General features: G+C 48.2%; 1 protein-coding gene across 4 annotated transcripts in view; it reads left to right on the plus strand.

Moving 5' to 3' along the window:
- The window catches only part of FKBP2 (FKBP prolyl isomerase 2), a 38,103-nt gene that overhangs the window by 13,561 nt on the left and 9,049 nt on the right, over positions 1-15,493 (plus strand). The gene's annotated exons all lie outside the window — the stretch shown is intronic.

A 15,493-nucleotide genomic window follows, 5' to 3' on the forward strand; every position in this document is an offset into this window, starting at 1 on the left:
AATCTGACAGGTCTCCTGTAATAACAATTCCTCCTTGTCACCAGGGTTTTTATATATTTTATGATGTAGGGGCAGAGACGCTAATTCCAGCTATGTGACACTTACTGGACTGCTTGCTGCAGCTTTGCTAAAACCCCCCTGTTTTATCTGCTGCAGATCCACCAGTTCTCTGAATGCAGAGCTTTGTATAACCCCGCTAACACCACTGATTGACAGCTTTCTGTGTACAGTACGCTGTGCATAGGCAGAAAACTGCCAATTAGTGTTGTGGTAGGGGAGTATGCAGAGCTCAAGAATATAAACGAGTACCTGGCAGCAGGTTTATTAGTCCTCTAGTCATAATCTCATGCTGATAAAACAGAAAACAGCCTAGTAAGTGACGCATCTCTGGAATCAGGGTCTCTGTCTCTGCATTATGCTGAACCTGGTGACAGATTCCCTTTTTATGGATATTTTTTTTTTCTTGCGCTTCCAATTTTTTCCTCCCTTTCTTCCAATAGCAATAAGTTTGTTTTTTCAGTCAGCATAGCTGTAGGAGGGCTTGTCTTTTTGAAGGAAGAGTTGTAGTTTTGAATGACGCCATTCATTTTAGCCAGTGCAAAAAAAGAAAGACTTGCTCCATCCTTGCACTCCCTGCATGCCTCCTTAGCCTGCATGTCCTCATCAAAGTTTTTTGTTGCACAGATGAAATAAAACAACTTTGATATCCTTCTCAACGTGGTGAGTGCAGCAAGTCTTTCTTCTTTTTTTGCATTGACTATGGTAATGTTCTCTTTGCTGAGCACCAAACACCAGTTGAATATGCTGTATATACATTCAGTTTACTTAAAGGATCTGGCATTGAATGCAAAGTGCGAATAAGACCATTCTGCTGCAGTTCACTTTTTTTCTCTTTTTCAAAGACTATTCATTTTAGCATCTAATGTGTTGCACAACAGGGAAAAGCATTCCAAATGCTGGTTAAAAAGAGCAACAACCTGCAATTCCACCAACATTCATTGTATTTAAGTGCCACTGTTCTGACATTGTCATTTAAAGTGAACCTGACAGCTGATGAATGCTGCCCAACCCCCTCCAGGCGGCTGGCGCGTGCTGCCCGACCCCCGTTACATTAGTGTTATGGCCTCTTTACACATAACGATGTCCCAGCGATCCCACCAACGATCCGACATGGATGGGATCGCTGGGACATCGTTAGGCTGATCGCTGGTGAGCTGTCACATAGACAACCCCTCCAGCGATCAGGACCAGCGAGCAAGCTGGTATCCAACCTAACATCGGGTTTCTAAGAGCCATGGGGCTCTTAAAAACCCGATGTTTACGCTAGATACCAGCGTGCACTGCAGGGTGAGAGGTGGAGGCAGAGCGGCGCACAGACAGATCGGATTAGAAGATGGCAGAGCTACTCCGATCTGTCTGTGCGCCGCTCTGCCTCCACCTCTCACCCTGCAGTGCACGCTGGTATCTAGGGTAAACATCAGGTTTCTAAGAGCCCCGTGGCTCTTAGAAACCAGATGTTTACGTTTGATTGCAGCGTCGCTCATCTCTGGCTCCCGCTGGCCAGCGGGAGACCAGCGATGAAAAGACGGCCCAGGACCATCCAGCACGATCAGCGATACCCGGCAGGGGGGCCTGTCGCTGCTGGGTGTCACACACAGCAATCTCGCTGGAGATATCGCTGATGTGTCACAAAAGCAGTGATCTCGCCAGCGAGATCGCTGTGTGTAACGGGGCCTTTAGAAACAAGCAGCCCAGCATGCTGACCTCCCAAAGGGTGAGAACAGCCACTGCAGCTTCTAGCAGAGAACTGCACTCCTGTCCTTTTTAAATCCAGCCCCTCTTGTTCATTATCGTTCCCCTCCTCTTTACAGCAGCTCTTCTATTTATATAATTGCCTTGTAATTTTTTTCATTTCCTGTTCTGACCAGATGTCACCGTATCCCAGAATTCCAAGCGGAGGAAGTTCACCGACCACCATATTGGGACACCCATGTGATGGGTGTCTCAATATGGGGACTGCTGCTGGTACCAACCTATTGGGTGGTACCACCAGCGGAACACCGTTGCACCACACACACACTCTACATGCCGTACACACCACTCACACACACTCACTCGCACACACTTACAGTCAAACTCAGTCAGCCTCTTGCGCGGTACCTCTAGTGGAACACCGATGCCCTGTGTGAATTCCACACAGGCACAGTGAATCATTTGGCTGATCCCGGCGGCAGATGCGCGACGTTTCTACAGGCAGAGGAAGCCGGTCACATTAAAGGGGTTTTCCCACAAACAAAAGTTAATTTTAAAAATTGTCTGTGTGTGACCATGTACAGAGCATACCACAGCTCCTGGGCAGGGGAGGAAGCAAAAGACAATACTGACATTACAGCAGGGGATCACAGAAGATTCTTTTTGTGAGGTAAAATATTTCACTGACTGTTTTTAAACAATATTTCTCGTTCGCCTTATTGGGGGACACAGAGACCTTGGGTGTATGCTGCTGCCACTAGGAGGCTGACACTATGCACAAAAAAAGGTTAGCTCCTCCTCCGCAGTGTACACCCCACCGACCGGCAGAGAATTCCTCAGTTTAGCTTGGTGTCAGTAGGAGGTGGACACGGGTCTTTTATTAGACCCTTATCTACCTCGTCGTGCGTCATTCCTTTTCAGGTTCTACGGAGGGATACAGAGTGAAAAGTCACATCTGTACTCCCACGTGGAGTCTGCAAGTACGGCGTGTACTGCCACCCCGTATCCTTGCAGTTCTCCGCGGCAGGACCAGCCAGACGGACGCCGACACCAAGACGTGCCAGCGACTCCAGGGGTCCTTGTCGCCAGTCTCCCTCCCACTCGCCTACCAGAGCCTGTCGGTTGGATGAGACGCAAGACTTCTTCAGACAGGTAACGGATCGTGGATGGGTGAGTATTTTTTTTTTCATTTACCTGGCTGCCCATTCCCGACGGTCGCCTCTTCAATGGTCACAGGGGAACCCCGGGTGTAGGCGCTGCGGTCGCTCGCAGTCGCCACAAGGCTATAGGCAGCTCAATGTTGCTGGGCATCCCCCCCTTCCCTCCCCCCTTTCTGGGGACAGGGAGCACAGGGTTTTTTCTCATTGGGAGCAGCTTGCTACTGCGGCGTCCCACTTTTTCGGACCTCCGCGCCGACCCCCTGCTGACAGGCGGCCGCCACAACTAATTTAGGCCCCGGCTTCAGTTCGGGCCTACCGCTGCGTCGCGGCCACGCCCCCCGCCCCTTTCTTCTAAGCGGGCTTCTCTCCCGCTCTTCCCAGGCCCTCCCACCGCCTGTCCTTCACCTGCCCAGCCTGTTATTGGCTAGAGGGCAGTGAATTGTTAACCCTGCGTGGTGCTCTGCCCTCCCTCCTCTCCTGAACGCGCGCTTTTTCTCAGGCAGGCGCCATTTTCCCAGCCTGTTAGCCGGGCACCAGCTCCTCACTGGATAGCATCTTCTCCAGCTGGTTTTTTCAGGAGTTCTGTCGGCCGGATTTCGCTCTGACCTGCATCCACTGACAGGTCGCAGAGCATCGCTTCTGGGGACACCGGACCGTGAGTAGCTCTGCACTGCAGACTGACCCTTCTCCGCCCTCTGTCCCCCAACCTTCCGGCATTACCTCAGCTTTTCACTATGTCTAACTCTAAGTCTGATCGTACCCGCTCTACCGCCCCCCCTGCACTTTAGTCAAGTACTTTGCATGTTCTTCGTGCAATCGCAAACTTCCCTCAGGCCAGTCCACTCCCCTCTGCCTGGATTGTAGCAATCCAATTCAGCCTGACGCCGTCCAGGAGCCATCTGCGGCCCCAGGTGAGAGTGAGCCCCCCATGCCTGGCTGGGCCTCCTCGCTATCTCAATCAGTTGCAGACCTCACCAGGGTGTCTCAGTCCCTGGTAACAGTTCTTGATAAGTTGCCCCTGGACTCTTCAGCAGGGCCAAGCAGGTCCCAAATTGTTCCATCTGAATCAGCCAGCGGTGGTCGCAAGATTCCCAGCCGGAATCCTCTCCTAGTCCCATCTCACCGCATAGCCCTTCTCACCAGCCTCCCTCTCGGGCCTCCTCTCCCGAGTCAGGGGAAGCGCTTTCGGACAGGTCATCTGAGGGGATTTTAGAGCTGGATTCAGACCAGGATGCAAGCATGAAGGTCACAGTGCAGGACCTCATTGCTGCGATCCATCATACCTTCGATATTGCTGACCCCCCTGCGAAATCCTCAGATCAGGAGGTTTCGTTCAGACGGGCAGAAACTCCCTCCAGGGTTTTTCCTTTCCATTCCGAGTTTGGGAAAATTTTTACCAAGGAAAGAGAGGATCCGACCAGACGCTTTCAAAGAGGAAAACGTCTCGGCATACTCTACCCATTTGCTAAGGAGCTCACGGACAGCTGGTCGGCCTCTCCCTCGGTCGATCCGCCCGTGTCCAGGCTATCCAATAACACGGTTCTCCCGGTTTCAGGCGTGGCGTCCCAAAAGGATTCTAATGACAGGATTATAGAATCCCTGGCGAAGTCTGCCTTTGAAGCGGCTTCAGCGGCGGTGTGTCCAATCTTTGCTTCATCCTGGGCAGCAAAGGCCATAGCCACGTGGGCAGACGACCTTCGGCAGGGTAGCTTAGATAAGGCGCAACCGGAGCATTTGGCCTATCTCGCCAATCAGATCTCCCATGCTGGGGACTATCTTCTCTCCGCTTCCTTGGATGCTGCATCCTGTGCAGTTCAGGCGTTAAGCAACGTTGTTGCAATTCGACGTACAATTTGGCTAAAGGCATGGCAAGCGGACTTGTCTTCTAAAAAGTCCCTCACTAACCTACCTTTTCAGGGGGTGCGCCTCTTTGGGTCCCAATTGGACCAGATTATTAAGGACGCCACCGGAGGCACGAGTTCACTCCTCCCTCAGTCCAAGCCTCGCAGACCCCCACTAAGGCGTCAGTTTCGACCCTTTCGGACTTTCCGCCGTTTCAATACGGCGGACAACTCCTCCAGCCAACAGAGACCGCAGACTCGCCAGGAGAGAAAGAAAGTTTCCTTCAGACCCACTCCTTCCTGGCGACCCCACTCCTCCCAGGGCAGACCGTCCAGATCTAGATCTGGACGGTCTACTTCAGCATGACTATCATCGGGCACGCGAGGGGCCTTTCCAATTGGGAGATCGACTTCTTTCCTTAAGGGACGTTTGGCTGGCCGCCGTGGAGGACGCCTGGGTCAGGGAGGTCGTATCCTCAGGATACAAGATAGAGTATCTTCGAATCCCGGCCTCCAAAGGATCCAGCCTTGATCCCGGGGTTCTCTACGGCTATCGCCGCTCTCCTCAGTTCCGGGGTGATTGTGCCCGTTCCCGAATCGGAGCGCTTCACGGGGTTCTACTCGAACCTGTTTGTAGTGCCGAAAAAAGACGGCGCAGTTCCACCCATCTTGGATCTCAAGCTGCTCAACAAGAGGGTCCGCCTTCGCCACTTCCGCATGGAGTCGCTTCGCTCGGTCATCGCCTCCATGGAGGAGCAGGAATTCATGTGCTCAATAGACATCCAAGATGCCTATTTACATGTTCCAATTTTCTCCGGACATCAGTAGTTCCTGCGCTTTGCGATTCGACAGCACCACTACCAGTTTGTCGCACTGCCCTTCGGTCTTGCCACCGCTCCCAGAGTCTTCACGAAGATCATGGCTGCGTTGATGGCTTTGTTGAGAGTCAGAGGCCTCGTTCTTTTCCCGTACCTAGACGATATTCTGATCAAGGCTCCCTCATTCCAACAGGCTCACCAAAGTTTGTCAATCGTCCTGGACACTCTTTCCAATTTCGGGTGGATCGTCAACAGGAAAAAGTCCTGTCTGGTTCCTACCCAACGCCTGGTCTTTCTAGGTCTTCTGTTCGACACTCGTCGGTCAAGGGTCTTTCTCCCACAAGAAAAGATTCTCTCTCTGCAGCAGGAAGTACGATCGCTGCAGACCTCGCGATTCCCATCCCTCCGTACAGCCATGAGGGTCCTGGGAAAGATGGTGGCGGCGATAGAGGCAGTTCCCTTTGCCCAATTTCACGCCAGGCCTCTCCAGCAGGCCATTCTGTCGAAGTGGAACAGGTCGCCTCGGTCCCTGGATCGCCCTGTCCATCTTTCTTACCGGATCAAGCGGTCTCTCAACTGGTGGTTGTCGTCACCTCTCATTCTATCGGGTCGATCCTTCCTTCCCTTTCACTGGCAGATAGTAACCACAGATGCCAGTCTCCTCGGTTGGGGTGCTGTGTAACGCAACCACACTGTTCAGGGTCGATGGTCGGATCGGGAATCAGCGCTGCCGATCAACGTTCTGGAGATTCGAGCGATCCATCTTGCTCTGGTCCACTGGGAAAGGCTCCTCAAGGGACTGCCGGTACGGATTCAGACAGACAACGCCACAGCGGTGGCATATGTCAACCGCCAAGGGGGAACACCGAGTGTCTCAGCCCTGGCGGAGGTGTCCAAGATTCTTCGTTGGGCAGAGATTTCCGTTCCGACAATTTCCGCGGTTCACATTCCCGGCGTAGACAACTGGGCCGCCGATTTTCTCAGCCGCGAGGGTCTCGCGGCGGGAGAATGGTCCCTACATCCGGAAGTGTTTCATCTGCTCTGCCTTCGGTGGGGAACCCCGGATGTAGACCTCATGGCGTCTCGCCTCAACAGGAAAGTCCCACAATTCGTGTCCAGGTCTCGGGACCCTCTGGCAGTGGGCGCCGACGCCCTGGCTGTTCCTTGGTCCCAGTTCGAACTTCCCTACCTGTTCCCTCCTCTGCCTCTTCTTCCCAAGCTGTTGAAGAAGATCAAGGCAGAAGGACTTCCGGTCATTCTCATCGCCCCGAATTGGCCCAGAAGGTCTTGGTTCGCGGACATTGTCAACCTTCTCGCGGACGCCCCCTGGAAGCTTCCAGACAGAACAGATCTGCTGTCTCAGGGTCCGATTTGCCACCCCAATTCTCGGCCGCTCAATTTAACGGCGTGGCTGTTGAGACCGAGGTTCTGAGACGAGCAGGATTTTCCGACCACGTAATTCAGACCATGATCCGAGCCAGAAAGCCATCATCTTCCAAGATTTGCTACCGTACTTGGAAGGCCTATGGTGTGAGACCAATGACGTCGCGCCCATGTCCTTTTCGCTCCCTTCAGTCCTAGCGTTTCTTCAGGCAGGATTGGATGCGGGGCTTGCCCTCAGTTCCCTGAAGGGTCAAGTTTCGGCGCTGTCCATTCTGTTTCAGAAAACGTTGGCTTCCCGTCCTCAGGTTAAGACCTTTCTTCAGGGCGTGGCTCACACGGTCCCGCCGTACCGGGCGCCCGTGGATCCATGGGATCTTAATCTGGTTCTTGAGGTTCTGCAAGGTCCGCCCTTTGAACCCCTCAGGGATATTTCCCTTTCTCTCCTTTCTTGGAAGGTAGCCTTTCTGGTGGCCATCACCTCCGTCCGGCGCGTGTCGGAATTGGCAGCTCTTTCGTGCCGCTCTCCCTTTCTGGTTCTCCACCTGGATAAGGTAGTTCTGCGGCCTCCGCCCTCGTTCCTTCCGAAGGTGGTGTCCTCGTTTCACCTCAACGAGGATATCGTGCTACCGTCCTTTTGTCCGAATCCAACTCATCCCCGAGAGCGGTCCTTGAACAAGCTGGACCTGGTTAGGGCGGTAAGAGTCTGTCTAGGACGACTTCCTTGCGAAAGACAGAGTCTCTTTTCATTATCCCTGATGGAGCGCGGAAAGGTCACCCGGCGTCAAAAGCCACCATTGCTCGCTGGATCAGATCGGCTATCCTGGAAGCCTACCGTGTTAAGCGTCGCGGAGCCCCTCCGGGTATCAGGGCCCACTCTACTCGAGCAGTGGGTGCCTCCTGGGCGGTGCGCCACAGAGCTTCCGCACTGCAGCTTTGCAAAGCTGCAACATGGTCATCTGTTCACACGTTTGTGAAATTCTACAGAGTCCACACCTACACTTCGGCGGACGCCAGCCTAGGTAGACGGATTCTGCAGGCCGCGGTGGTGAGTCCGCTGGCCTGATGGAAGTTTGTTTCCCACCCCAGGGACTGCTTTGGGACGTCCCAAGGTCTCTGTGTCCCCCAATAAGGCGAACGAGAAAACAGGATTTTTGGGTTGCTTACCGTAAAATCTGTTTCTTGGAGCCTTCATTGGGGGACACAGCACCCTCCCATGTTTTACAGCTCCTGTTCTTACTTTGGTTGAATGGTTACAGTTGAGTTGTTTATGTTGTCAACCTATTCTGTTACTTCTCCTACTGCTTTCTCACTAACTGAGGAATTCTCTGCCGGTCGGTGGGGTGTACACTGCGGAGGAGGAGCTAACCTTTTTTTGTGCATAGTGTCAGCCTCCTAGTGGCAGCAGCATACACCCAAGGTCTCTGTGTCCCCCAATGAAGGCTCCGAGAAACAGATTTTACGGTAAGCAACCCAAAAATCCTGTTTTTACCTCACAAAATGTATCCTCTGCGATCTCTTGCTGTAATGTCAGTATTGTCTTTTGCTTCCTCCCTTGCCCAGGAGCTGTGGTATAGACAGGTCAAAGAAGAGAGCACAGACGGGAGAAGTCAGCACATGGGGAAAGAGAGAGTGGATAGGTGGGTGAGCACATGGGGGGAGAGATTCTCAACACTGCAAAGCCTGCCCCCATCGTGGCATTGCCGCCCTCCCGATGCGATAGCATCGGACCTCCATCTAGTCTGAACATAAACCCCCCCCCCCCTGCAGCGCGACCATACAGAAAATCAAGAGGTACAGAGCACCAGTTAAAACCACAATGCTGTTTTTGTAATGCAGATTTTTAGTTTTTCTTCCACTACTTGTAGGATCGTCAGCTCAGATCTTTGGTGGTTTCTGCTTTTGCTCATCTGATCTTTCTTGGCACAGTGAGTTTAATGTTTGCACTCGCTTATCAGTAGTTTTGACTATAGTCTCCATAGAAAGTAACAGTCGTGACAAATATATTACACACAGGTGAGCATAACCCAAAGATCCGAGCGCGTGTTTACAGCTCCCACCGGCCTCACCTGGCTCATGCCGCATTCCTGCCCAGATAACCCACAGAGCTTTGTGTTAGCCGTCTACGATAAGCCTCGCAGAAAATCCTCACTGTAGCAAATGCAAAATTAGTCCTAGACCATCACAAATTAGTACTGCGCTGCGGGGCTTTATGCGTTTTGTTTTTTATTTTTCTGTTTGATATTGATTACAGAGTAATTTTATGAACCCAAATTGTAAAAGTGATAAAGGTGACCGCACGTGCTCCTTCTGGGCATGGTAGGGATATCGTTACCTTCCTGATGCAGGCCTCTGTTGCCGCTTGCAAGCTGCGTCTACAGCGTATTGTCTATAGAGCCGGTGCCTGGATGGTGCACGACGCCCTCAGAGTGCGACACAAAGGAAATGCAAGCACGTCTCTGAGGCCTGCGACAAGAGGCATAGTTGCGGCACATTGATTGAATTGGCTTAAGGCTGTGTTCACACACAGCGTTTTTTTTAGCGGTTTTTACCGCGGTTTTCACTATAAAACCGCTATAAAACTGCTAAAAATAAGGTGCACAGTCATTTCTATGCATTTTGCACTTTTTGTGCACATTGATGCGTTTTTTACCGCGAAAAAACCGCATCGTGGTAAAAACCGCAGCATGCACATTAATTTTGCGTTTTTTTCCGCGGTTTAGGCTTCTCCCATGCTTTTAGAAACCGCTGCGGTAAAAAACGCATCAAAAACGCATCAAAACAGCGCAAAAAACGCACAAAAACCGCCGCAGAAAAATAGGTGCGGTTTCTGGGAAGGGATTCAGGTTTTTGTGCAGAAATTTTCTGCAACGTGTGCACTTAGCCTAATACATTTGGGTTATCTAGTCAAAAGGATGCCCGGTCTAAGCGTGTGTCTTAGAGGCCGGGCGACCCATTCAGTTTTTGAAGCAGAAGACGATTCAAGGTGGTGTTTTCCCTGAATCTTCCTTTTATAATTTTTGCATTTCCTTTCATTTTGACTGCATAAATAAATTAGCAGATTCCAAACACCTGAAACCGCATTAAAGGTTGTCTGGCCTTACACTACAAGTCTGCAGTCACTTTGTGTGCCTGCAGACTTGTTAGTCCTCACCATGCCTGGCAAGCATTGTCTGGTGCTGGCGCCAACAGCAGGCGGTCTCACATGTATGAGATTTTCACACTCCCGGCCACAGTCCCACTAGACTTGTCCAGCCTTGCTGAATTCAGTTGCATTGAGCGAGGCTGTGCATGTTTGCGCTGTGAGGATTCACAAGTCTGCAGTCACTTATAGTATTCCATACTTGTAGCGTAAGGCCATACAACCCCTTTGCAGACCATGTTTGTTTTTTACACTCTTAGAACCTCCTTTCATGCGAGTTATGGAGTAACTGAAAAAAAGACAGTGTACATCTTTAACCCCTTTCTGACATCAGACGTACTGTCCCGTCCATGGGACCCGGGCCCCTATGCCCATGGACGGGATAGTACGTCTAGCACGATCAGCTGCGCTCACGGAGGGAGCGCAGCTGATCGCGGCCGGGTGTCAGCTGATTATCACAGCTGACACCCGGCACTATGTGTCAGGGGCGGTCACGGACCGCCCCCGACACATTAACCCCCTCGCACACCGCAATCAAACACGATTGCGGTGTATCGGGGGTTAAATGGAAGCATCGGCAGGGAGGGGGCTCCCTCCATGCTTCCCTGAGCCCCCCACAGCAGCGCAATGAGCAGCGCTACTGCGGGGGTCTCCTTCTCTGCAGGTCCCCGGAACAAAGATGGCGACGGGGGCCTGTAGGGAGCTGACTTCCTCAGTGCCTGCAAAGCACAAGCATGAGGAAGTCTGTTTCTATGCCTGTGACAGATCGCTGTTCTGCATTGTTAGGGAAGGCAAAAAACCCAGAGTAGAAGCCAATTTTCTCCACAGGGAAAAAAATTCCTTCCCCTAAGCTGGGTCAACCATCTACCTATAATATTCTGTTATTCGTTACCTTCTATACTGTTACTCACAAGAAAAGCATCCATTCCTTTCTTAACCCCTTCCTGACATCAGACGTACTATCCCGTCCATGGGACCCGGGCCCCTATGCCCATGGACGGGATAGTACGTCTCAGCGATAAGCGGCGACCACGTGGTGAGCGCCACTGATCGCGGCCGGGTGTCAGCTAATTATCACAGCTGACACCCGGCACAATGTGTCAGGGGCGGTCACGGACCGCCCCCGACACGTTAACCCCTTGCACACCGCGATCAAACATGATCGCAGTGTATCGGGGGTTAAAGGGAAGCATCGGCAGGGAGGGGGCTCCCTCCGTGCTTCCCTGAGCCCCCCACGGCAGCGCAATGTGCAGCGCTGCTGCGGGGGTCTCTTTCCCTACAGGCCCCCGAATCCAAGATGGCAACGGGGGCCTGCAGGGAGCTGGCTTCCTCAGTGCCTGCAAAGCGCAGGCATGAGGAAGTCTGCAGTAGTGCCTGTGACAGATCGTGATGTGACAGATCAGCGATCTGTCACAGGACAGTGATGTCCCACCTGGGACTATGTAATAAAGTTAAAAAAAAAAATCGCCAAATAAATTAGAAAAAATAAATTCCCCCATTAAATCCATTTTTTGGAGAAAAAAAAATAAAATAAATAAAAAGTACACATATTAGGTATCACCGCGTCTGTAACGACCTGTCCTATAAAACTGTCCCATTAGTTAACCCCTTTAGCGAACCCCTTAAAAAATAAAAATAAAGCACGAAGCAAAAAATAAATGATTTATTATACACAGGTCAACGAAAAAAAATTTTTTTTCTGGTGTCCAAAATATTTTAATGAATTTGGGGTATTTTTGGGGTGCTGATTCTGAATATGTCATCAGTTTTGCCAGATTGGCTCAAGTTTTTGAGATTTTTGGTATCTTATTTATAGCACTTGTTGGTAAATGCGACGCATCATCTCATTAATTTCTTTGGATTAGTACTTGAACTGAGCAGTTCTCAATATAGTTTTGTGTTAATTAGTGTTCTAAAAGTTTGTTCATAGCTTGATTTTTGCACTAACTTTATGTTGTTGTCTGTTTTCCAGTGAAAAGCATGAACTCATCATGAAGAAGTTGTCTTAACGATCCAGACTCATTCTGTTACATTTGTGGTGAATATACACTGCCAAAACATAGAAGAAACATAACACACTTCGTAAAAAAAGTGTATTTTGCCTATTTTGGGGTTATGCTTGGGGACCAAGACAAGTTTTGGGCACCACACATAGTGTGCAAAGCATGTATCGAATTATTACGAAAATGGAGCAAAGGACAAAGAAAAAGCTTCAAATTTGGTGTTCCAATGGTGTGGAGAGAGCCAAAAAATCATCATGATGACTGTTATTTCTGTGCAGTGCAAGTGCAAGGATTCAATAAGCATAAGAAACGAAAATGGGAGTAACATGGAATCTGCAAGAAGGCCTGTCCCTCATTGTGAAGATGTGCCTGTACCTGTGTTTACCATAAATAACAGTCATCATGATGATTTTTTGGCTCTCTCCACACCATTGGAACACCAAATTTGAAGCTTTTTCTTTGTCCTTTGCTCCATTTTCGTAATAATTCGATACATGCTTTGCACACTATGTGTGGTGCCCAAAACTTGTCTTGGTCCCCAAGCATAACCCCAAAATAGGCAAAATACACTTTTTTTACGAAGTCTGTTATGTTTCTTCTATGTTTTGGCAGTGTGTATTCACCACAAATGTAACAGAATGAGTCTGGATCGTTAAGACAACTTCTTCTTGATGAGTTCATGCTTTTCACTGGAAAACAGACAACAACATAAAGTTAGTGCAAAAATCAAGCTATGAACAAACTTTTAGAACACTAATTAACACAAAACTATATTGAGAACTGCTCAGTTCAAGTACTAATCCAAAGAAATTAATGAGATGATGCGTCGCATTTACCAACAAGTGCTATAAATAAGATACCAAAAATCTCAAAAACTTGAGCCAATCTGGCAAAACTGATGACATATTCAGAATCAGCACCCCAAAAATACCCTAAATTCGATGAAATATCTTTGGCACCAAAAATGCTGTTGACCAGTGGATCATACCGCCAAACAAAAATTGCAATAACGCGCGATCAAAAAGACGCATATAAATATCCATGGTACCGCTGAAAACGTCATCTTGTCCCACAAAAAACGAGCCGCCATACAGCGTCATCAGCGAAAAAATAAAAGTTATAGCTCGCAGAATAAAGCGATGCAAAAATAATTTTTTTATATAAAATAGTTTTCATTGCATAAAACCGCCAAAACATAAAAAAACCTAAATGAGGTATCGCTGTAACCGTACAGACCTGAAGAATAAAAGGGCTTTATGAATTTTATCGCACGCAGAACGGTGTAAATGCGCCCCCCCAAAAGAAAGTCCTGAAACGCTGGTTTTTGTTCATTCTGCGTCCCAAAAATCGGAATAAAAAGCGATCAAAAAATGTCACGTGCCTGAAAATGGTACCAATAAAAACGTCAACTCGTCCCGCAAAAAATAAGACCTCACATGACTCTGTGGGTCAAAATACGGAAAAATTATAGCTCTTAATATGTGGTGATGCAAAAACTATTTTTACAATAAAAAGCGTCTTTTAGCGTGCGACAGCCGCCAAACATAAAAACCGCCATAAATCGTAAATCAAACCCCCCGTTATCACCCCCTTAGTTAGGGAAAAATAATAAAACTAAAAGAAAATGTGTTTCCATTTTCCTATTAGGGCTAGGGTTAGGGCTGAGATTAGGGTTAGGGGTGTGTTGGGGCTTCGGGTTGGAGTTATAATTGGGGGTTTCCACTGTTTAGGTACATCAGGGGCTCTCCAAACGTGACATGGCGTCTGATCTCAATTCCAGCCAATTCTGCGTTGAAAAAGTCAAACGGCGCTCCTTCCCTTCTGAGCTCTGCCATGCGCCCAAACAGTGGTTCCCCCCACACATATCAGGTATCAGCGTACTCAGGACAAATTGCACAATAACTTTTGCAGTCCAATTTCTCCTGTTACTCTTGGTAAAATAAAAATTGGACCTGAAGTAATTTTTTTTGTGAAAAAAAAGTTAAATGTTCATTTTCTTTTAAACATTTAAAAAAAATCCCTGTGAAGCACCTGAAGGGTTAATAAACTTCTTGAATGTGGTTTTGAGCACCTTAAGGGGTGCAGTTTTTAGAATGGTGTCACTTTTGGGTATTTTCTATCATATAGACCCCTCAAAGTGGCTTCAAATGTGATGTGGTCGGTAAAAATAAAATGGTGTTGTAAAAATGAGAAATCGCTGGTCAACTTTTAACCCTTATAACGTCCTAACAAAAAAAATTTTGGTTCTGATGTAAAGTAAACATGTGGGAAATGTTAGTTATCAAGTTTTTTGTGTGCCGTATCTCTGTGATTTAAGGCCATAAAAATAGTTGGAAAATTGCGAAATTTTCAAAGTTTTTTGCCAAATTTCCGTTTTTTTCACAAATAAACGCAAGTTATTTTGATGAAATTTTACCACTAACATGAAGTACAATATGTCACGAGAAAACAAGGTCAGAATCACCGGGATCCATGGAAGAGTTTCAGAGTTATGACCTCATAAAGGGACAGTGGTCAGAATTGTAAAAATTGGCCCGGTCATTAACGTGTAAACCACCCTTGGGGGGGTAAAGGGGTTAAAATATTGTGATAGATATATTTATTAACCCTTACAGTTTTTTTTTTACCAACAAATAAATATATATATATATATATATATATATATATATATATATATATATATATATATATTTTATGCAACTCCCCCTGTCTGGCCCTAGCCAATATTGGCAGTCTAATCTGAAAGGCAGCACACAGTGGAATTTCGTTAAAAAGAATAATTGTGTTTTACTTTGTAAGATATAATTATAGATAAAAATTCACTCCAATGTCTCATTCAGACATCAATTTTTTTATGTGCGAGAAAAATGCATCTTGTTTCATCAATTTAGTCCATCTTTCGTCCTACTATCAACTAGTCCATGAAAATCAGATAGTTAGTAGGAGGAAAGTTGGACTAAACTGATGAAACAAGATGCATTTTTTTTTTGTAAATTGATCCATGTACTTGCATTGCCAAGTTTGCGCTGACAGATCAGTATTGGACATGTCTGTGATTTAGCATGGACTGCTCGTTCTGCAAAAAATGTGAACAGTCGCAAAGACTATCACAGGTACCAAGCACCGGCCATCCGGATGAGCCCTTTCTGTATCTTGTCCCCGTTGATATCGCCGTTCCTATTTAGATGAAGTTCCTGAACTACTTATTTGCATCGTATCGCCAACAAAATCTTTGTATGTTATGTACAGAATTTGGGGCATCTTTCACCCTGAAACCGTGCAAAGAATTGACACTGTTCCACAAGTCCTATCTGCAATGTATAAATGAGATTTTCTGAAATCTCATCCATAGCTGATAATGTATTACAATGTGGATCTTTCTGCATGAAAATCTGCA

Source organism: Dendrobates tinctorius, unplaced genomic scaffold (genome assembly GCF_039654945.1).
Source record: "Dendrobates tinctorius isolate UK_male_01 unplaced genomic scaffold, ASM3965494v1 ptg000211l, whole genome shotgun sequence".
Classification (NCBI taxonomy): Eukaryota; Metazoa; Chordata; class Amphibia; order Anura; family Dendrobatidae; genus Dendrobates; species Dendrobates tinctorius.